The sequence below is a fragment of the Schistocerca cancellata genome, chromosome 4, assembly GCF_023864275.1.
Source record: "Schistocerca cancellata isolate TAMUIC-IGC-003103 chromosome 4, iqSchCanc2.1, whole genome shotgun sequence".
Classification (NCBI taxonomy): Eukaryota; Metazoa; Arthropoda; class Insecta; order Orthoptera; family Acrididae; genus Schistocerca; species Schistocerca cancellata.
The window spans coordinates 499,339,321-499,362,872 of record NC_064629.1 but is presented as its reverse complement, the minus strand read 5'-3'; the positions used below and the strand labels follow the sequence as shown (position 1 = coordinate 499,362,872).

Sequence of the window (23,552 nt, the reverse complement as noted above, 5' to 3'; positions counted from 1 at the left end):
ACCCTACTTTTTCTATTCCCATCAGCATTAAAACTTGACCGTATGAAAGTAATTCACTAAGTCGATCAGCATCATCAGATAAAAGGTTTCGTAAGCAGTAAAAGATTTATATTTGGCATCAACGTTGAATAAGCGTTTTTTTTTATTTATTTCTTGCATCTCCACTTTTTGGAGTATTACTCACTGGCATTTATTGCTAATTATTTTTGTTGATATCTAACAGCATTCCCTAAATTGATTTGAATGTTTGGTCTACTTCAGAGCTCTCATTTTCAGTGTTAACCCAACATTATTGATACACGAACAAAAAAATAGGTCATCTGCGGTAATGAATACAGGTCGATGCAATGAATTAAAGTTTGTATTCCTTATCATAGATAAAGTTGAGACTTAATAAGTCTCTGGAACATATTATTTATCTGATTCATTAAAAATAAAGTTAATGAATAATTTCTGTCTTTATTTCTTAACTGATTGGAAGAAAGGAAAAATAGGGTTTAACGTTCCGTTAAAAATGAAGTAATCAGAGACAGACTTCAAGCTCGTGTTGGGGAAAGATTGGGCAGGGGTGACGAATGGTCGACTTCTGTTTATTGGGAGAATTTCATGAAAGTGTGATTCCTCCTTAAAGGAGACCGCATATAGGACGCTAGTGCGATGTATTCTTGAACACTACTCGAGTGTTTGGGATCCGCACCATTAAAGGAATACATGGAAGTAATTCTGAGGCGGGCTGCTGGATTTGTTACTGGTGGGTTCGACCAGCAATCAAGTGTGACAGAGGTGTTCGGTGACTCAAATGGGAGTCCCTAAAGGGAAGTCTACGATCTTTTTGAGGAACACTACTGAGAAAAGTTAGAAAAGGTGCATTTGAAGCTAACTGCAGAACGGTCCTACTGCTGCCAACATATATTTCGCATAAGGACCACGATGAGAGGACACGAGAAGTCAGGGCTCATAAGGAGGCATGTAGATAGTCGTTTTTCTCTCGCTCTGCCTGCGAGAAAAGGAAACGAGCAGTAGTGGTACAGGGTACCCACCGCCACCCACGGTACGGTGGCTTGTGGAAGATGTATGTAGCTGTAGATGCAGAGGAAAATCAGGCCTACCCTTTCAAAGGAAGTATCCGTACATTAGCCTTGAATCACGGAAAACGTAAATCTGCATCGCCGGACGGGAATTTGAACCGCCGCCAGTGTCTTGCCACTTGTCACGTCGGTCTGTAAACTCGATGAATAAGCTGTATGCAAAATCAAAAATATGAGACGCATATTCATCTTAATAGTATAATAATATATACTTTGCATGTACCAGTGAAATCCGCTTCATTAACTATGGAAGTGATGTTGTTTGAAAGAATAATTGAGTGGATAGTTTTCAAATGCGACTGATACGTAAGTTTTGCATCCCTTCAAATTCAGATCTTGTAGCACTACTCATACTGAAACTCATCAAATCAGTTATACAAAAAATGGCCATTTTATAATCTTGCCTCCTGTTGGACATATAGAAACGTGTCCAACAGACTGTTATACCGTCAGGTAACTTTTCAAACACTTTACGTAACCAACATTTATAGACGCTAGTTCAAAATAAATCAAAGAAATACAACTAACAGCGTGTAGGGCCGTATTTTGTTGCCTTCGTAATAATCTTTTCACTAATTTCATGTATTATGAAGAAAAATTTTATTTTTGCTTTTCCTGAATTGACGTGAAAAGTTGTTATTAGATTTTTAGCTGAATAAATCTGGTACACAGTCGTCTCTCTAAATTATTTCACATGTGATCCACAAGGTCCGGGTTGGCGCTACAAACCTCGCCAGTACAGCAAGTCTACTTTTTTCTTAGTCTGCGGTGCAACAACCCTGTTTTGTTGACAGGCACGATATCATATGGATGCTAAAATGCTAAAATGTTCTAATTTCAAATTTTTACCACGTTGTGAGAACTATGGTATAGTCTACAATACTATGATAATTTCCAAAGTCCAATTTGCCACTGACCAAAATTAACGGTACGAACGCAAAATAAAAATAAATTAAAAACACTTAGCTTATCCGTTGTGGACGTCGAGCCTATGACTGTGGTTGAAGTGTCGGATACTTTTTACTGATACTGCGACCAGTCCCATCCTAAAGCGTTTTAAAAACACTTTTATAATTCCAAGCTTTAGAGCCACAGCAGTTTCATTCTCGAATGCCACGTATTTACAGGTCCTTTAAGTTTATTCAACGTGCAACTAGTAGCTGGAATCTTGATGCTGGTGAAAATAGTTGCAATTTATATATATTTTTCCCGTTTTATGCACAAAATAAATGAGTGTGCTCTTATTCTGGAACTCAAAAGTTACGTAATTCCTGAAGTTTAAGACATTAGCATAACAACAAAATAGCCTCAGGATACTTTACTTTGTGCATAAAACTGCATAATCTACATACATTGCTCATTTAGCGTTTCCTTAAGCGCAGAATGGGGACCACAACCTAACAACGTGAAACACCCCCCAAACCCTAACACTACGTGTTACGTCGTCCGCTATTGGCACTGCACATGATGGAAGGTAACGTTCTCCAGGCATTCGCCACACCAAAACCCTACCATCGGATTCCATAGTGTGATTCACCATCCCAAATTAACTGTTTTCATTCATTCACTGTCCGTCGCACTGAGATAGTTGGACTGTCTGTAGCACTTTGGCACTCATGAGTGATTCCTTCCGCTAATTTTATGCGATTTATTACAGCCACTCTCTGGAACCGCGAGACTGCTACGGTCGCAGGTTCGAATCCTGCTTCGGGCATGGATGTGTGTGCTGTCCTTAGGTTAGTTAGGATTAAGTAGTTCTGAGTTCTAGGGGACTGATGACCTTAGAAGTTAAGTCCCATAGTGCTCAGAGCCATTTGAACCATTTTTGAACAGCCGCTCTCCGCTATGCTCCACGATACCTGGGCGTCAGTATATGACGTCAGCTTTGGTCTTAGCTTAGCTGTGGTCATCCTTTGTGCTTTCCCTTCACTATCACATCACCAACGGTTTACATGGGTAGCTTTAAGAGGGTTGATATGTTCCTAACAGCTCTGTTACTCGGGTGCCCTCCTGTGACTAGTCCACATTCAAAGCCCCTGACTGAAACATCTGCAATTACTGCTTCTCTTCTGACAACGCCACGCGGGGTAGCCGCGCGGTCTGAGCCGCCTTGCAACAGTTCGCGCGGCTGCCTCAGTCGGAGGTTCGAGTCCTCCCTCGGGCATGGATGTGTGTGTTGCCCTTAGCGTAAGTTAGTTTAAGTTACATTAAGTGGTATGTAAGCCTAGTATGTATGACCTCACCAGTTTGGTCCCATAGTAACTTACCACAAATTTCTTCTTACAAACACAATACTCCCAGCTTCCTTTTATACAGCTGGTTCGCCTCTCGTGACATCTAGTGGTCAAATCTGTATTATATAGGGGTGACCAGATACTTTTGCTTAGACAGTGTGGTTCTGCTTTTGGCTGCAGGTCGTGGCAAGCACGTCACGTGGTAGGGATGGCCCTCTGCTCTTCAGAGGAAATATGGGGGTCGTTCAATAAGTAACGCAACATCTTTTTCTAACATCAGGATTTTTTATTCATTATTTAAATAAACAATGTTGTTCTCCAATTCTTTGGCTACAGTACCCTAGTTTTCAACATATTCTCCGTTCAGTTACAAGGCCGATAGAAACCTTAGTGCGAGAACTTGCATGCCGTCATGGTACCACTCTACTGGTCTGAAACTCAGCCAAGTTCTTGTAGCATCAGTTACTTACCCCTTCATAAAAGTGAATAATTTGAAGAGCTGGTTTAATTTCGTAACTGATGAAAGCATATTTAAATTATAAAGTGACGACACAGTACAGACAGCAATGGCGAATTGGAATAAAACTGTGTGAAGAAAGTGACTGTGACTGTGGAGCGACTAAGAATAAATAGATCAAATAGGGACATGGTGCTTGTGCCTAAACAACAATAAATTTAGTGTTCATGTAAACGTTTTTAACGCCGTTCCAACCAGTTCATCGTATTTTGTTATTCTGGTGTTAACTTACGAATAGAAGTAGTGGAAATATGGATAGGGTACGTGTCAGGAGACGAACGGTTAGAAAATTTAATAAACTGGCACACGTACCATGGACATAAGTCTGTCCTCCTGTGCTCTCATTAAACAGTTAGTCCGAAACCTATAAATTCAGACTGCCAGATAATTCAAACATTTCCTTAATCAAAATGAGGCGCAGCTTAAATGATGAACCCATGTTTCGTCGTGTGTGACAATGACAATGTCTCATAGTGAGCAAGCAATTTGGCACACATTTGCTTTATTTCCTATTTATGTTCTTTAGTTAGGCTTCATGGAATCCAACTGGCACAATCATCTGAATACGCTAACTGGTGGACAAGTGTGGCAGCACTATCAACAGACATGTCAAGTTGAGTACTGAGTTGCTTGATTATTATTCGTCTGTAAACTCGAATACGAATATCTGTAAGTTGTAACATTGCTGGCGTCGCAGTTGTGTGCTCGCGGCCTTAACGTGGGAGATGAGACAGATTTCCTTCTCCTTCTTCCGTAGACGGCAGAGGCTTCACTCAGTGACTTACCGTGCTATCATACCATGGCTGGTGAACGTAGACGTTCTGCAAGCGGCTACAGATATTTGTAATGGTCGAGTTCTCCGCCAAAAGAAAGTTTGTTCAAATGGTTCAAATGGCTCTGAGCACTATGGGACTCAGCATCTTAGGTCATAAGTCCCCTAGAACTTAGAACTACTTAAACCTAACTAACCTAAGGACATCACACACACCCATGCCCGAGGCAGGATTCGAACCTGCGACCGTAGCAGTCCCGCGGTTCCGGACTGCAGCGCCAGAACCGCACGGCCACCGCGGCCGGCAGAAAGTTTGTAACCTCAATTACAGATGACTTGTTGGTTATAGCTCTATCATCTACCGCGAGTTGCTGCAAATAAATGAGGTGACAGGGGATTGTTTAAGGATGTCGCAAACAAAACTACAATTTTTTTGAACCATAAGTGGCGGAGAAAAGAATTGTTGCATTACTTACTGAACACCCCTCGTTGATATCCATCCCGGCAAGTGGATCGGTAGTCCGTTTCTCCCCATTACAGCCTTCGTTACGCCAATATCCAAATACAATTATTACCTCGCTTTTCTCGAATTAAATTCACATTTGGAAGTCTTGTGTTGTGCGACAGCTGGTAATAATCCAGGATGACGTTACTTCGTTATGTCGTTATGAAAAGGCACTTAAATGTTCAAAATGTGTGTGAATGCCTAAGGGACCAAACTGCTCATGTCGTCGGTCCCTAGAATTACGCACTACTTAAACTAACTTACGTTGAGAACAACACACACACACCCATGCCCGAGGGAGGACTCGAACCTCCGGCGGGCACTTAAATTGTCTGTGCTTGTCTTACACCTATCTTCGCCTTTACAAGAGCCTGAAAATTATTTTAATTGTCAGCCACAAAGCGATGGAGAGCATACTGACTATAATTTCCAGTCTGCAAGTCCACAATACTCTATGTGCTCACTGAAATAAAATGTTCCTACTTGTTATGTACTCAGCGGGATCAGGAATTATGACTACAAATAAAAGTTTTGAGTTTTAACTGATTGATACATTCAGTAAGTTCACAGGCACAAAATATAAGTCTTAGAATTCTATCTAAAATACCTCTAGGGAACAGCACTATTAACAGTTTAGAGGCGATCGCTACAGGAATTTCCAAGTAAAATGTTCTTTCGCCCCGACTTCTAAGTACTAAAAATCAATTGCTTGCCTTAAAAGTGGAAAACAATCTCGTCACTCGCCACGTGATTTTGTCACCATTACGGACGGCACACAGACGGTTATTTCCTTGAGACCTAAGCGATCCAGGGGGGTTTAAAATCCTCGCCAGTTCACTTCCTACTTTTACAGAAAATGCCTTCAAGTCTTTTCAGCTCTGACGTCATCCGAGGAACCACGCAAGTAGACGTTTGGCCGACGCGAACAGATTGCTCTATCCGTGTGAAGTGTGTCTGAACTGCCTCTTGCCGTATTTAAACTGAAGAGCCAAAGAAAGTAGTATACCTGCTTAATATTGTGTAGGGTCCCCGCAAGCACGCAGAAGTGCCGCAACACGACGTGCCATCGACTCCACTAATGTCTGAAGTAGTGCTGGAGGCAATTGACACCATGAATCCTGCAGGGCTGTCCATAAATCCTTAAGAGGACGAGAGGATGGAGATCTCTTCTGAACAGCACGTTGGAAGGTATCCAAGATATGCTCAGTAATACTCGTATCTGGGGAATTTGGTGGCCAGCGGAAGTGTTTAAACTCAGAAGAGTGTTCCTGGAGCCACTCTGTGGCAATTCTGGATGTGTGGGGTGTCACATTGTCCTACTGGAATTGCCCGAGTCCGTCGGAATGCACGATGGACTTGAATGGATGCAGGTGATCAGACAGGTTGCAGACTTGCCACCTGTCGGTGTCGTATCTAGACGTACAGGAGTCCCATGGCACTCCAACTGCACACTCCCCATACCATTACAGAGCCTCCACCAGTTTGAACAGTCCCCTGCTGACATGCAGGGTCCATGTTTTCATGGGGTTCTCTCCATAAATGGACACGTCCATCCGCTCGATACAATTTGAAAAGAGACTCGTGCGACCAGGCAACATGTTTCCAGTACTCAACAGTCCATTATCGGTGTTGACGGGCCCAGGCGATGCATAAAGCTTTGTATCGTGCAGTCATCAAGGGTACATGAGTGGGACTTCGGCTCCGAAAGCCCATATCGATGATGTTTCGTTGACACTTGTTGATGGTCCAGCATTGAAATCTGCAGCAGTCTGCGCAAGGATTGAACTTCTGTCACATTGAACGATTCTCTTCGGTCGTCGTCGGTCCCGCAGATTTGGTGTTTTACCGGATTCCTGACAGTCACGGCACACTCGTGAAATGGTCGTATGGGAAAATCCCCACTTCATCGCTACCTCGGAGATGCTGTGTCCCATCGCTGGTACGGCAACTATAACACCATGTTCAAATTCACTTAAATCTTGATAACCTGCCATTGTAGTAGCAGTAACCGACCGAACAACTGCGTCAGACACTTGTTGTCGCATATAGGATTTGCCGACCGCAGCGCCGTATTCTGCCTGTTTACATATTTTTGTATTTGGATACACATGCGTATACCAGTTTCTTTGGCGCTTCAGTGTATAAAGGGGCGCAGCGGACCGACAATTGGAACATCTGCCATCAACCGCCTTAGGTACAGGTAGCAGTATGTAAATGGCCTCTTTCTCGGACACATATTAATTAACAGCTCTGTCAGTCAATAATTTACAATCTTCTTAAATTTTTTGTTAATAGAGTGAAGTTTGCTTTAATTACTCAGAAAGTTGTAGCTCGACTGTATTTAAACATTGCCAGATAAAATTTTTAGAACAGAGCCGACAGTAGAACATGGCGTCTGAACTGTCCCTTTAAGATCCCTTGTAACTATTATTATTCACAGCAGTCTTAAAACTTCGTACAGCTTTATTATAACATGAAAGCTCAAAAAAATGCTTCAAATGGCTCTGAGCACTATGGGACTCAACTGCTGAGGTCATTAGTCCCCTAGAACTTAGAACTAGTTAAACCTAACTAACCTAAGGACATCACAAACATCCATGCCCGAGGCAGGATTCGAACCTGCGACCGTAGCGGCCTTGCGGTTCCAGACTGCAACGCCTTTAACCGCACGGCCACTTCGTCCGCCTAACATGAAAGCAATCGAGTGTTGTAATCAGAAATGTCTGTTGCAAATACAAATGATAATTAATCTATTATGAATAAGGACGTTTTCGTTCCAAATTTGGTTTTTAGTAAATAGCTTGAACACTAATAGCGGTTGCTTATTTTATCATACAAATAATGTTTTTATATGAAGCTGAGGCCAGATATGAATTTCCATCTTTCTGTGTCTAACATTTAGCGCCTTCAACTTGTCGTAAAGACACCGATTTTGATCAAAATATTGCTCTGTTCAAGTTGAGACTTAAAACTTTTTATTGTGACATACTTTTGCATATTCAAACCAATTTTTAGCTTTATAGTTTTATTATTTAGCGCCACTTATTTTTTTCTTAAGATCTTATATTTTGTGTAACATATTCATTTGATCGTTCTTAGACCTTACAATGTTAACATTAACATCCTGAAACATGCTCTGACGAAGTTTGGAAAAGTTACAATAATCCTGAATTTCACTCTTAGATGACGGCGCAATTCTTTGTATGTTAAGCACAGACGCGTTCTTACGGCGTGGCGCTGGTAGTACTGAATTGCGGCAAGCCCCGGTACACTCGCTCGCCTCTGTAACCTTTACAATGAAAGTTTCCCCTCAGTGGGGCAATGTGTTATTGTTGAAGACGATTCTGGCTTTGTTCACAATTGAGTGAACTTCGTGCCTGTTGATTTAAGTTCAACAGCCATCTGAGATAAAGGACCTTTGCACACTATTCTGGCCGCTTCAACTTCTTAACGTAACGAGTTTCTGTAGTTAAAGAAAATTCTGTGTCCGCCTTATACGAGTCACTCACGACCTAGGTAATTTTGTCCACATGAACTTGTAATTATCAGCAATAGGAAGCAGACGTTATAATGTCTATCACATCAAAATAGCTCAGAATTATTAAACATTCTTTATATGCAAATGCATGGTACTGCCGCGCATGCGTTGCAGTTGCGGAGACAGAAGGGCCACACCGCCCAGCGACAGCGCCCTCGCTGGTGGAAATGCAATACTCAGCTGCCATCGGTATTGTCGCTGGCCGAAGCTATCGAAGTCTTCTGGCGTCTTCGTCTCGAGCAAATTTCGGGGATGACGGAATTCCATGCGTTATTCAATTGATATCCACTGTCACGGTTCATTAGATTTCCTGCAATGCGTATTTCGACGGATTCTTTGATAATGGAGTCCCAAAAAGTTGTTGCTGTGGCCAAAATCGAAGTTTCGTCGTACTCCATTGAATGTCCGTTAGAAATACAATGTTCCGCACCTGCAGTCTTACTGGGTTTCAGTAGGCGAGTGCAACATTGATGTTCCGTACAACGCTCTTCCACTGTACGCGTTGTCTGTCCTACATAGGCCATACCATATTGACACGGTATTTTGTAAATTCCCGCCTTCCGCAGTAACAAATCATCCTTCACCGATCCCAGCAAATCCGAATCTTAGAAGGCGGACGAAAAACCACTTTCACATGAAAATTATTAAGAATCCTCCCTATCTTGAATGAGATATTTCCAACGGAGGGAAGAAAAGCTAGGGACTTGGCTGGCGCGTTCTCCTCTTTATTCACTTCCCGATTCCTGGCTCTAGTTGAGAATGCCCTGTTAATTTGCTGGGTCGAGTATCCATTGTCTCTGAACAGCGTTCTTAAATGTGCAAGTTTATTAGGCAAATTCTCTGCATCCGACCCGTATGTGCCTTGTCTACAAGGGTTTTAAGTACACTCATGGTCTGAGATGGGTGATGGCAACTTGAAGAATGCAAGTACAAATCAGTGTGAGTGGGCTTACGATAGACAGAATGTCCCACCGAGCCGTCACCCTTCCGTTTAACCAAAATATCCAGGAATAGAAGGCAGCCATCTTTCTTTAGTTCCATAGTAAATCGAATATTCTCATGGATGGAGTTAAGATCATGAAAAAACTCCATTAACTTTTCTTCTCCGTATGGCCACACTATGAAAGTATCATCGACGTATCTCCAAAAAACAGTTGGTATACAAACCGCTAATTCAGGTGCTCTCTCCTCAAAATCCTCCATAAAAAGGTTAGCCACCAGAAGAGACACAGGGCTGCCCATGGGCAGCGATATATCAGTGGCAGCGATATATCAGTGGCAGAAATGGTTGTTTTATTGCTTCCGCATCGTCTTTCAAGGCATTAGTAGCTGATTATAAGTAAGATAATGTCTGGCTAGTGTTAGTTCAACAACACGCAAAATATTGGCATCGAAGGGACATTTGAATGCATTGGTTAAAAATGAAAGAAAGAAAAGCTGCATCAGAGGCCTACATATTCGTATTTAAAAAATAAGAAAGGCAAACATTATCCCAACAGTGGGAACTTTAGACAACAGTTAAACTAGGGTAACAACATCTCTAACATATGCAAATAAAAAAGAGCACAAAAACCAGTGCCAGAGATGAAAATACTTCTGAAATGGGCATGAAAACAACGCATCCTTATGCAGCTAGTGACAATGTTTTAACTCAATACAACGACACACGTACGCAGTTGTGGGGCAGATGGTGTTAAAATAACAAATTATTTGTGCATCAACCACGTATATCGTGGCTACACAAATGAAAAATTTACCTGCATTGGGCGTCATTGTTAGGAAAAGTTGTAATGGTTGTCCTATCCTCCGATTTAAAGTAGCAGTGACCTACTTAGCTCGACACTTGAGTACATATATTATCTTATTTATTTATTGTAACTTTCTAAAGAGCAGTCATATTCGTCGACTGTGAATCGCGAGAAGTAGCTTTTTGTAAATCTCAGTACGCTCACACATTGTAAACTACTGCATAATAAAACTTTTTGAGGAAAAGAAAAGCGATAAAAATGTTCCGATTATATGAAGCTTACTGATGCCTTGAAACTGTTGCTTCCTATTCAGAGAACAGCAACAGTCGCACCTAATTCAAGCTGGGAGAATACAATGGAAAATTTAAAATGTGAATTCCTACTCAAGGAATAAATTTTTTTGTTCCATTTTAGCTTTCCCTTATCTCGAGGCACGTTAAGTGCAAAATGCGGTGATATCGACTGACAGGAAGTCTTGTTACAAATTGTATTGAGTTAGAGATCAGGAAAAATGATTTTTCGTTCTATACAGTACATTGCTCTTCTGGCAAAGTTTCATTGTAGGGTCTCAGCGGTTGCTTTCCTCCGACAGAACTGAATAATGTGTTTGACGTATCGTACCAAGTACTGAGATAAGTATGTAGATGTTAATCTCAAGCGCTCTGAATAATGCACTGTACTCGCTTTCGAGGATTTTGGATTTCAAATTCCTGTCCGGCATACAGAATTCTGTTTTCCGTCCTTTAGGAAAGTCGATATAGCGAATGTCGATATGATTCCCATGAAGAGCATACGGTTGATTATCTTCCTCAACCTTGTCCAAGACAGCTGTTGCTAATGACTTAGGTGTTTGCTGAACGTTACATCTTAAATTTGTTTCCATATTAGTCTACGAAAGCATGTTAAGTGTGGAGTCGTTCATTCATTGTTGACAATGATTTAAATCTGTTTTCCCCGCCTCTAATGTCGAGGTTGTTAACGTGTGCCAGTGCAACTGTGTCTAAATCGTAGGTAGCCTTTTCATCAACGACATATGGTCATTCGAAGAGAAGTGCTGACGTACAGCTCGTGATCACCAGATTTTGAGTGAGTATATTGGAGGACATTTCAGATTGTTCATGGATTGAGGGCATATAGAACTTTTAATGGGACACGCCAAGCTCTGTCGCCTCCCTGGTCCTATTCGAGCGGAGTATAGTTAGTGTGATGTGAACAGGCACATGGTGTTCCTTCTTTAGCTGCTGACTTCTTACTTAACCTTATTCCCTTAGACTTCTAAATTTTTTTCCAGAAAGGAAATAATATAAAATACACAGAACTATATTTAGTGTTCACATTTCTGTTTCTTTGGCGTACACGGTTAACAAAAATTTTTCTAACCTTATACATACAAATGGTACACTGTAGCCTTCATCTCCAGATATAAATTTCGCTTCATCTGTCTATATGTGTTCATTCCGAATAATTTCTCTGGATTTTTGAGCCAACAGTTCGATGGAGCTGCTTTACTTTTGACACATGTAATAGTTTGGTGCTCGGAACTAGTATTACGCAATCGTTTCAGAGTCATGACATAATTAAAAGTTCGCCGATGACGTAATTTTGTAAGAGACGACAAATGACTGATTCATCAGCTGAATGTAACGGAATGAATAGTGATTTCAAAAGAAGTTATAGGATGAACATCAACAAAAGTAAAACAAAGGTAATTGTTTCTATTCGAATTAAAGTAGAAAAAGCAAAGACAATTAGAGTATCACAGCTCTACAAAATAAATTTTTTTTTTCGTTGCCAGGGAAGTTTGAACGAAAATGGGATATTGTTATGATACGCATTCTGAGTATATTTGTACTTTTTCCAAATTGGCTCTGGTTTATGAGATATAGGTTATTTGTGGAAATGAGAGTTTCATGTGGATAATATCGACTGCAGGGTCCATATATGGTGTAATGTATTTGCTACCTGTTTTTTAATTAGTGATATTGTACTATCTTTATTAAACAATTGTGCTCAGGGAGTGCATCTGTGTGGTTGAGGATTACATCATGCAAACATCACACTGTCAGCATGTGTTCAGTCCTGTTGTGCGGTGCGTGTGTTGAAGATATTGAGGGTTGTGCAGATTTGAATTCGGCGGTACTCGACATTCATTTGTTGGCCGAGGTAATCCTCGCAACAGCCGATAGGTAGCGTTCAGTGTAAACAAGAAAAATGGCGATGGTCGAAAGTCACACACATGTGCAGTGCAGCTTCAAGGAGATAGAACCTTTTCATCGTGACGTAGCAAATAAGAGGTGAGTATTCATTTCACACAAAACAATTAATGATGTTTGTTGGATGTGATTGACATGCAAATACAAGAAATTTCTGCATAATATGTAGTATTTGTGCAATTTTGTTTTAGGAAAACATGAGTTCTTCACGCCGTCTTTGCGTGAACCATCCAGATGAGTTCTGCTACATTTGTGGTGAATACGTTCTTCAGAAGAACAGGAAGAATATCACTCCTTTTGTGAAGGAAGCGTATCTGGCATATTTCGGAATTAAACTTGGAGATCAAGACAAGGCGTGGGCACCCCATAAAGTTTGTAAATGCTGTGTGGAGTGCTTACGGCAGTGGACAAAACGAAAAAGGAAAAGCTTAAACTTCGGAGTGCCTATGGTATGGCGAGAGCAGAAGAACCATACAGATGAATGCTATTTTTGCATTGTTAATGTGAAAGGTTTTAATAGGTTCAAAAAACGAAAGTGGGAATATCCCGATTTGGAGTCAGCAAGAAGACCGGTGGTGCACAGCAACGATGTTCCTGTACCAACCTTCACAACATTACCCACGCTAACATCATCAGATGACGAGGTGCACGGCGAGGAATGTACAATTAGTGGTTCGGAATACGAAGGACGTGAGACACAACCCCAGCAGTTCGACCAGAAGGAGCTCAGTGACTTGATACGAGAACTCAATCTTTCAAAGCAAGCATCAGAACTCTTAGCATCAAGGCTTAAGGAAAAGAACTGTCTTCATCCAAGTGTTAAAATAACAGCTTACCGGACGAGAGAAGAAAACCTTCTTCCATACTTCAACCAAGAAGAGGTTATAGTGTATTGCAGCAATATACCTGGACTTTTACTTGAATTGGGGCTGCCGGAATATACACCAGAGGACTGGCGTCTCTTCATAGACAGTTCCACTAGAAGTTTAAATCTGTTCTCCTACACAATGGCAATCGTTACGCATCTATTCCAATTGCCCACTCAACAAAACTTTGTGAAGCATATGCTAACATCAAGATGGTTCTGCAGAAAATTCAGTATATGCAGCACCAGTGGTTGATTTGTGTTGATTTGAAAATGGTGAGCTTCTTGCTTGGACAACAAAGTGGATACACAAAGCACCCATGTTTTATCTGCATGTGGGATAGTAGGCAAAGCACGAACATTGGAAGCAGAAAACATGGCCTCCAAGGGAACATATGGCTGTTGGTGAAGCAAACATCATTAATGAACCTCTGGTTAGTAGGGACAAGATTGTTCTTCCACCATTACATATTAAGTTAGGACTAATGAAGCAATTCACCAAAGCTTTAGACAGAAATGGTAATTGCTTCACATACATCTGCAATACGTTCCCTGGACTCAGTAGTGAAAAACTTAAGGCAGGAATATTTGATGGTCCTCAAATTCGCAGGCTCATCAACGATACCAATTTTACAAGTGTCATGACTGTCACTGAAGCATCGGCCTGGAACAGTTTTGTCGCTATTGTAAAATGTTTTTTGGGCAATCATAAAGCTCCCAATTACGAGGAACTGGTCAAAAACATGCTCACTAACTTTCAAAACTTAGGAGCTAACATGAGCATAAAATTGCACTTCCTTCACAGCCACTTGGATCGATTTCCTCTTAATCTAGGTGATTTCAGTGAGGAACAAGGAGAGCGGTTCCATCAAGATATGAAAGGAATAGAGGAAAGATATAAAGGAAGATGGGACAGGCATATGATGGCAGATTATTGCTGGAATCTGCAACGTGACTGTTCTGAAGAGACCTATAAAAGGAAAGCGTGCAGGAAGCGGTTCGTCATGGACGGAAAATGATATACTTATAGAGAAACTTTTCAATTATGTTTTATACGTGGACAAATGCCTATCAGGTTTTCATAGAAGCTATTTATAAAGATTATTTTCTTTTTTTATTGTAGTTTGTAGCGCTCGAGTTCAGTATTAGCAATTTTTTATAATTTTTTGAATAAATCATGCATTATCTCAAAAACTAGAGCCAAACTGCATAAATGGTTGCTATATTCGTCCTCAGCACCACTAACCCATCCTAAAGCCACTCAAATATCCTTGGCAAGAAAATGAGTGTTGACCAGTGTTAGGAAATGACACATTAAAAGTAGAACGAAGGGCAATCAGTAACACATCACGCTTTTTTTTTCTCTGTGAATTTCTGTTGAATAAATGCGGAACTTGTGGGACATCGATGAATATTCCCGCTGCAGTCCCTCTAGTTTTATGAAATTCCGGTTGTCGGCGGTGCTATACGTAGCTTTCAAAACGATGTCTTGAGGTGCGTTCCAAGCAGAGAGCTGTCACTGAGTTTCTGTTGGCGCAAAGCCAGAGCATCGCAGGTATTCATAGGCGCTTGCAGAATGCCTACAGAGACCTGGCAGTGAGCAAAAACTCGGTGAGTAGTTGGGCGAGGCATCGCAACAAGGTCGCACAAAACTGTCCGATCTCCCGCGTGTCGGTTGGCCACACACAGCTGTGATTCCTGCAGTGTTGGAATGTGTGGAGACTCTCACTCCAGTGATCGACGTATCAAAAACACCTCGCTGCTCAACTGGACGTCACATTAGTCTGTGCATCCGAGAGGAGCTCTAAAAACTTCTTTGGACTGTTCTTCTTCATCCACACTGCAACCCGTATCTCGCACCTTTTGACTCCCATCTGTTTGGCCCAATGAAGAATGCACACTACGGGAAGAAGTAATTGGAGTATGGGGAAGTTATTGATCCAGCAAGACGTTGACTCTGACGTTGACCAGTACAGTGGTAGCATGCTGGCATACAAGCCCTCCTGGTAAGGTGTCGTAGGGCCGTCGCATGGAACACAGATTATGCTGAAAAATAGGGTTTTGCGGCCAAAAGAGTAGGTAACAATATGATGTATTGTAATCCTGAATAAAACCTACCTGTTTTCAGAAAAAAAATTGTGTTGCTTTACTTATTGGACGCTCCTCGTAGATGGATTTTGGTGCCTGGGCAGAAAATAGCAGACAATGGAAAAGCACAAGGTAATACATTGCAGACTGGCTATAACAGAAAAATCTTTTCTGCGAGAGAGAAATATTTAAACATGTAATACAAATTTAGGAATAAGTATGTCTTTTTTGAAAGTATTTGCCTCGAGTGTAACCCTTAGTGGTAGCGGAACGTGGACTACAAACAGTACAGTGCACAAGAAGTAGGGGCTTCTGAAATGTGGTGCTACTGAAGAAGAATTCTAAATAATAGATGGATAGATCGGATAACTAATGAAGAGGTATTGTATCGGATGAAGAAGAAACCGAATTTATGACACAACCACTTGATTAAATGAAGGGATATGTTGATAGGACACATCCTGAGGGATCAAGAAACGGTTAATTTAATGCTGGCGATAAACTGTAGAAGAAGACCAGTGCTGATTACGGTGAGCACGTTCAAGTGGATATAGGCTCCAGTAGTTACGCTGAGAGGAGATTGTCGCATTGGAAACGACAAAAAAAAAGTTATCAGGTCCTACAGTAGGAACATTTTTATTGCTTAAAAATTATATTACCGTCTGAGTGGGTTCTGAAAAGGACATGAACTACATGTCAAAAAAAATTTGTGACGCCTCTGACAACCAGGAACCGGAACTCAACACAAACAAGACTAAAATAATGGATAGATGTCGAACAGACAAGTAAGGGCAAACAATGAGATAGGGAGTAAATTACTAATGCAAGTCAACGGGTTTAGGTACTTTTAGAAGTACCATAACAGAAATATAATGGATATCAAAAGAAGATTTGCAATTACTGAAGAAGCCTTCGAACTTGCCTCCGAAAACAAAGTTGCTATCACACGCCTGTGCAGTGGCTTTCGATTCGGGGGAATCCCCTTTAGAATCTTATAGGTGAAACATTTTTACTTCTAATATTTGGCCGGCAAGGAAAGAAGAGGTGCCGACGTAGTGTTCCTGATGACCAGTCTTTACGCCAGTGTCCTGGATTAAATTCCAAACCTCTCCAAAGTGTTTCAAGAAGTGAGGACATGTGACACTGTTGATAGTGATTCGTTAGTCGAATGGATACGCTAAGACCAGCAGCCCCTTGGTGCCATTCGAGAGGAGTGCTGGCACCAGATTTCACCATTTCCCTTCCCTTCATCCGTAACAACACAAAACCAACACTACATTGTACAAGCGCTTACCACAGTCTTCCACACGACACAGATGCACACCGACACTTCACCACAGGTAGGAGGAATACAACAGCAAACAACCTCCACTAGAATTCTTGCTAGAACGGTGGCCCAGGTACTTTGCACCTGCTCCTATACGCTCATTCCCTGAGCATTGGACTATTTTGACTTGAAGTAAGAGTAACTTGTCGACAAACAACCACCTTAACATAGAAACAAGAAAGAAATTTTTCTAGACGTTTATTTGGAGTATTTCATGCTTTGGTTATAGAGGGGGACTTCGTGGAAACAGGAAAAGAAAAATACTAATTCGATGTAACAACTTCATAAGAAACATCGTACAAGGTGACCATGCCTACTCGTCATCACTGATTTCGTCCAATTTATAATATATACAGGGCTTGGCTACAACTGAGAGTCACGTAAGTGGGAGCTCCAGGCGGCCAAGCGTTTCGGAAAAATATCATTTTTGGAACCGGTCGAGCACGGTATGAGCCATTTATGTTACCTCAATATCCAGACAATAGGTACTGCTGGGGGAAGATCACAGATCGATAATCCAAAGAACGTGTGGTCGAGACCGTCGATGGAATTTTTTTAATTTTTTAATTTTCGGTTTTTATGTTATTTACTCCGCACTTATATTTAAATAATGCTCAAAATATTGGATTTATTAATATTTTCATAGAAGGCATGGAAAAAACAAAGCGAAATTTGGGATTGAAAGTAAATTTCCTGGAAAAGGTTGTACTTATAGCGCTCACGAAGATTCTGCAAATAGCTTCCCAATAAGAGACTCTAATTAAAACACACAGGACTTTGTATTCCGTTTGTTTAATTTAGACCTTTGAACTATCTTCGGCAGCTGCACGCGAACAATAGGTTGACGGTGAAGATACCGACAAAGTTACTGCTTGCCCCGTTTTTACGGTGAATATCACCCCAGCATGTGCTAACTATCAACCGCAAGATAATAAAAGTATGTAGTTTTGTGTACGAAGTTCTCGTGTGCGCCTTACAATTCCTTCCTGGAGCCGTATTTGCAATCCCAAATATTCCTTTGCCATTTCTTTTATGAAAATACTAATAACCACAATATACTGAGGATTATTTTTCCTTATTTGTGGCGTAAGTTCGTAAAAATCGAAAATAAAAGAAATCCGACAAGGATCACGCGACCCTCGTATTACCGTTCTGTACTACGTTCCCCGGTGCGCCAGCCTCTGGCTGGAAACTAACGCTAACACACCTGGCTCACCCATCGTCAGACCCGTGCCAAAAATGATTTTTTTTTTCCTAAACGCTTGCCCATCTGGAGTTCCCAATTCTGCTACTTTCATTTCTGATAAAGCCCAGCATATACGATCAAACTGGACAAAATCGGTTATGATGGCTAGTCGCGGTCCCCTTGTTGGAAGGAAAAATTCTGGGAAAAAGTTAAGAGGCAGTCACAGAACATACGTATTACACAGTGTTGTCAGTGGCATGAACTACAACTACAGTTTTCATATGATTCATATGAACCTGAATTACTTTAATAAACCACAACATTTGAACTAATAGTGGGACACATTTGCAATTTTGGAAGATTATAGTACAACATAGGAAGATTTCATACATACATATAAAAACCTCACAGTAAATGTTGAAAGCGCCCTCCACCAGCTTCGATGCACAACTGTACTCGTTTCACCATATTCCGTGACGTTCTGTGAAGTGTATCCTCGCCAGTGTTGCTTATTTCGTATGTAATTGCCTCACGGAGTTCTGCAGTTGTCTGTGGTCTATTCTTGTACACACGGCTTTTAAGATAACTCCACAAGTAAAAAATGCGGGGGGAGGGGCGGGGGGAGGGGGGAGGGCTACGTCAGGTGTTCAGAGAACGCATAAATTATTTGAAATTATACGGTCACGAAAGAAACTGGCTACAAATGGTTCAAATGGCTCTGAGCACTATGAGACTTAACATCTATGGTCATCAGTCCCCTAGAACTTAGAGCTACTTAAACCTAACTAACCTAAGGACCCAGTCATCACGAAACTGGCTACAAGTTGCATGGAAGCGTTAGACGTGTGACACGTTGGTCCATCTTGTTGCAAATAACCCTCTCTCAGTTTGACGCCATCCAGCTGCTCCACAAACGTACTGAAGATAACAGTCTTGAAAGCTGACACCCTGCACCGCACTACAACCTTTTCATCATGCAGCTGTATTTCGTGGATAATATGGGGGTTTACACCAGCCAATTGTTTACTGTTTTGCGTGTTGATGTAACCTGACAGATAGAATCATGCCTCATCTGTGAACCAAGCTATGTGCAGAATGTCTGGACGTTGAACTAGAAACCCCTTAAGGCTTAAACTATCGACAGTAACGCATTCTTTTCTCATGATCCGTTTCTTGCAGTCACATGCACTCTGTATGACCGCAATGTCGATTTCTTCTCACCTCTCTGACATGGGCCATATGAGAAGCCTGTCATCTGGCTCAATCGACGCAACAATTTCCTTGGAGAATTTTCCAAGCGTCTTCGAACATAGTCAGTAACCTCTGCACTCAGTAACGGTCTATGTTTACCACTGTGACTTTCTTACAATTATAAAACTGTTGCCCGTGTTGGAACATCGCGCACAGTGAGTTCTCTCCGGAATACCCGTGTGTTATAACCAATGAGTCTCTCTTCGAACATGTTTCCACAATAAAAACTCGCTCTCGTAGTGTGTGCTACATGTTTCTGCCAGCTAAAGACCACGGACGTATCATTGATTTGCTCGTTATTGACACGCTGCCCGAACTACACAGGCTTCACAAACCGCGATCGACGAAGCTACGAACGAACTAACACGAGCCGAGCAAGTGCGGTATTACACCGGACAAAGGACTTCATGCCCAAAAATAACAATCAACTTACCAACAACAGGCAGAGCTACTGAGATCATCAGAACAACTTTCCCGCCTCTACCAGCTTTCGAAGGGAAATTATGACCCGTTGAATTAGTACAGGTTTATATGGATCGACCTCTACAACCAGCTGGTTAAATGGCGAGCGTCAGAAAAGGATGGCTACATCAACAAGGCGTTGCTTTATAGGAAGCATACGCGGACAAGAAGAAATTTCTGGATTTTCCCTGATTTCCCGATTAAAGATACCTTATACCCGGCTGAAAAAAAATTTTTTCCGTGTTAAGTGACGACATACTTTCCCACGGACATGTAAAACTTATCAATCCTTTGAATGGTAAAGATTTTATTCACCGCGCTTCAGTCCGGAATCGCGTGACCGCTACGGTCGTAGGTTCGAATCCTGCCTCGGGCATAGATGTGTGTGATGTCCTTAGGTTAGTTAGGTTTAAGTAGTTCTAAGCTCTAGGGGACTGATGTTAAGTCCCATAGTGCTGAGAGCCATTTGAACCATTTTTGCAATCACAGTTCATGTCACATAATTTCGCCATCCAATGACAGCAGATATTCAGACCACAGGACACGTGATCTAGTCAGGCAATAGCAACATCACTAATAAGCAGCGCGAATCCACAGATAGGAAAAGTTAATGGTTTAAATTAATATGCATACTGTATAGCTACAAGAAAAGCTATGCTTTCCAAATAATACTGGTCATAAAAAATTTCTTGCTGTTTATTTACCCAGGGTGTGGTTAGGCAGGATCCTAAGACCACAGTTTAAACTGCACCAGCTGAATTTTTCCGACAAACAAGATTATAAATTTCACTGCAGTGGACCGAACATTTTGTGGGTTATCTGACTGAATACATGTTCCGTCGAGCATTTCGACTTTTCCACAGAAAACTCAATCACGTTTGAAATTTCTAAGGAACTCAACCCACGCATTACTTTGAAGGATAAGTACATCTTTGCCATCGTTACTACATAATTTGTAATCTATGAAAGAACTAAAACAAATATGAAAGTCTAACGTTGAAGCTTGGTACTTTTTAGCTTCCTCAAATTTTAAATTGTGCCATAAATCGCTGATCTTCTGGGTCTGAAATTTTTCTAAGCAGCTGGTCCTCAAAGTGTTAAGTTTTGAATGAGAGTCAAAAGCTCAGTGATTTAACAAATTTATCGCACTTTGTGACACGTATTATAATTCATCTTCTGTAAAAGGAAATTTACATTGAAAGTAAGGCTTGTCAAACCACCATTCGCAAGATTTTCCCGCGAATGTTAGAAATGTAAGCAGCTGTAACGTCGCGCTCCTCGAACGCAGACTGTTGTTACGAAGTATTTCATAGTCTTCGTTCCAAGGCCTTTGACACATTTTGCTGGCGGCAGATTCTTATGTGTCCACTGTGTTTTGTTGTTGTAAATGGCGCATTTTCTTTGCAACAAAAGTTTTATTTTGGTTTTATTCACTCGATGGTTCAAATGGCTCTGAGCACTATGGGACTCAACTGCTGTGGTCATAAGTCCCCTGGAACTTAGAACTACTTAAACCTAACTAACCTAAGGACATCACACACATTCATGCCCGAGGCAGGATTCGAACCTGCGACCGTACCGGCCTCGCGGTTCCAGACTGCAGCGCCTATAACCGCACGGCCACTTCGGCCGGCTTTATTCACTCGTTTATGTTTTATTGCCGCGGTATTGTTCTCTAGTAGCGGACCAAATTAAAAAAACTGTGTTAGAGTACCAGTTCCTACCAGTCAAAATTACAAAAATTTAACTGAAAACTAAAACAATGAAATATTCCTGGAATTCTGAAACATTTACTGGTTTTCCCAGATTTTTCCCAGATGACAAAAAATGGTTCAAATGGCTCTACGTACTATGGGACTTAACATCTTAGGTCATCAGTCCCTTAGAACTACTTAAACCTAACTAACCTAAGGACATCACAGACGTGTATGCCAGAGGCAGTATTCGAACCTGCGACCGTAGCAGCAGCGCGATTCCGGACTGAAGCGCCTAGAGCCGCTCGGCCACAGGGGCTGGCAGATGAAAAAATTCCCGGGTTTTGCCCGGATTTTCCCGGACGTATACACATTGCTTTAGCATCTGCAGATGATAAGTTTCCTCTCTTCATCTGTGGGTCACAGCTGTCTGATGAAGGTTTAACGCGAGATGTCGGCTCCAGCGACCTCAAAATCGAGCTGTAACTGGACACCAAAAGCAGCACCGATGAGAGCCATAATGGGGACTGTGGCTCGACGATACTTTGTTCGTTTCCAACACGTGTGGGCTTGATTTTCGTGTGGCCTGCAGCACCGAAGCAGTGTAGGAAGCGAGCGGCGAACGAATAAAGAGTGTGTTCTGGTGCTTAGGCGGGGAAAGCGGTACCTGGAGTGGGGGAGAGAGCGGCTGTAGCGTCGCCCGTGAAGCGACCGCCAGCTGCAGCCGCAGTCCAGGAGGGACGCCGGCCCAGACACCACATGGCAACCGCCGCTAGTCTCAAACAAACTCCGTGCCAACAGTGAACACACAGTCTGCCGAGTGATAACTGCTTACCGCACTTCATCTCTGCTTCCAAACGAGTCTCTCGGCGACCGTTTCACATTTCACGTGACAGAAAAGCAACAAATCGATTGCAGTGTCTCGGTGGAAATCACGTTCTGGCTAGGACCGATACTGTAAGTGTGGTGTTGGGTTGGTGCCAGCATTGCGGGTATCGTTAGGGAATATATAAACATAACTGCGAGGGTGAAGAAAAAACAAGAATCTTTGGAGTTGGTATTGTTCGCCGGATATTTGCGTGGTAAATTATTGTGAGCCTTCCGGTCTGTGAAAGGAAAGAGCGTACAGAAGGAGCGGCTGGTGACGCGATGTCGCGGTAGGATCGAAAGTCTGCCCGCTTCTAATGAGGACTGGGAGCCGCGGCCGGTGAAAGTCAAGTTCCCGCAGCAACAGCTGGCCCGGTCCTGCCGACAGAACAGCTCCGAGATGGTCCGTGGCCTTCGCCAGGGAACTGGGTCGCCCGGCATGTGGTGAGTACAGCTCTGCCACGCGGCGCGCATCACCCCTGCGCTGCGCTGCTACTTCAGCCGAGGTCCTTTTCCAAATAGTAGATGCTACTTCATGAATGCATTGTCTTACCAACTGTCTGCTGAACCTCATTTCTCTTGCGGAATACGCAATGAAAAAACCTATCCTTTGTATCTATATTTAAAAGTAACTGGCTGAAATTTCAAGAAGTAACGAACAGCCTTGACAGGCAATTTACTTAACAAACATTGTGAAACTAAAATTGGGTAAAAGTTACATAGTGGAGCCTCCTTTCGCAGTTTATTTAAGACATTTGTACATAATATGCTTCAAAATACTTGTCAAGGAACCGAGCGAGGTGGCGCAGTGATTAGCACACTGGACTCGCATTCGGGAGGACGATGGTTCAATCCCGCGTCCGGCCATCCTGATTTAGGTTTTCCGTGATTTCCCTGAAATCGCTCCAGCCAAATGCCGGGATGGTTCCATTGAAAAGCCACGGCCGACTTCCTTCCCCGTCCTTCTCTAATCCGATGAGACCGATGACCTCACTGTCTCGTCTCCTCCCCCCACAACAACCCAACCTCCAACTTGTCGAAGACATGTCCGTTATACAGGGTGTTCGGAAATTCGCGTTACAAACTTCTAAGACTTGTTAACAGGAGTGAGTATATAATATTTGAATAGGAATTCATGTCCGGAAATGTCATCAAACGACGCTACAGAGCGTCAAAGTTATAGGCGTCGGCGCCTCT

At 42.1% G+C, this 23,552-nt stretch overlaps 1 long non-coding RNA gene across 1 annotated transcript in view; it reads left to right on the top strand.

Moving 5' to 3' along the window:
* The first annotated feature begins 22,231 nt into the window (after positions 1 to 22,231).
* LOC126184754 (uncharacterized) overlaps positions 22,232 to 23,552 on the top strand; it is a 159,655-nt gene continuing 158,334 nt past the window's right edge. The window contains exon 1 of the long non-coding RNA XR_007536874.1: positions 22,232 to 22,799. This is a non-coding gene — a long non-coding RNA (uncharacterized LOC126184754). The remainder of the gene's footprint in view (positions 22,800 to 23,552) is intronic.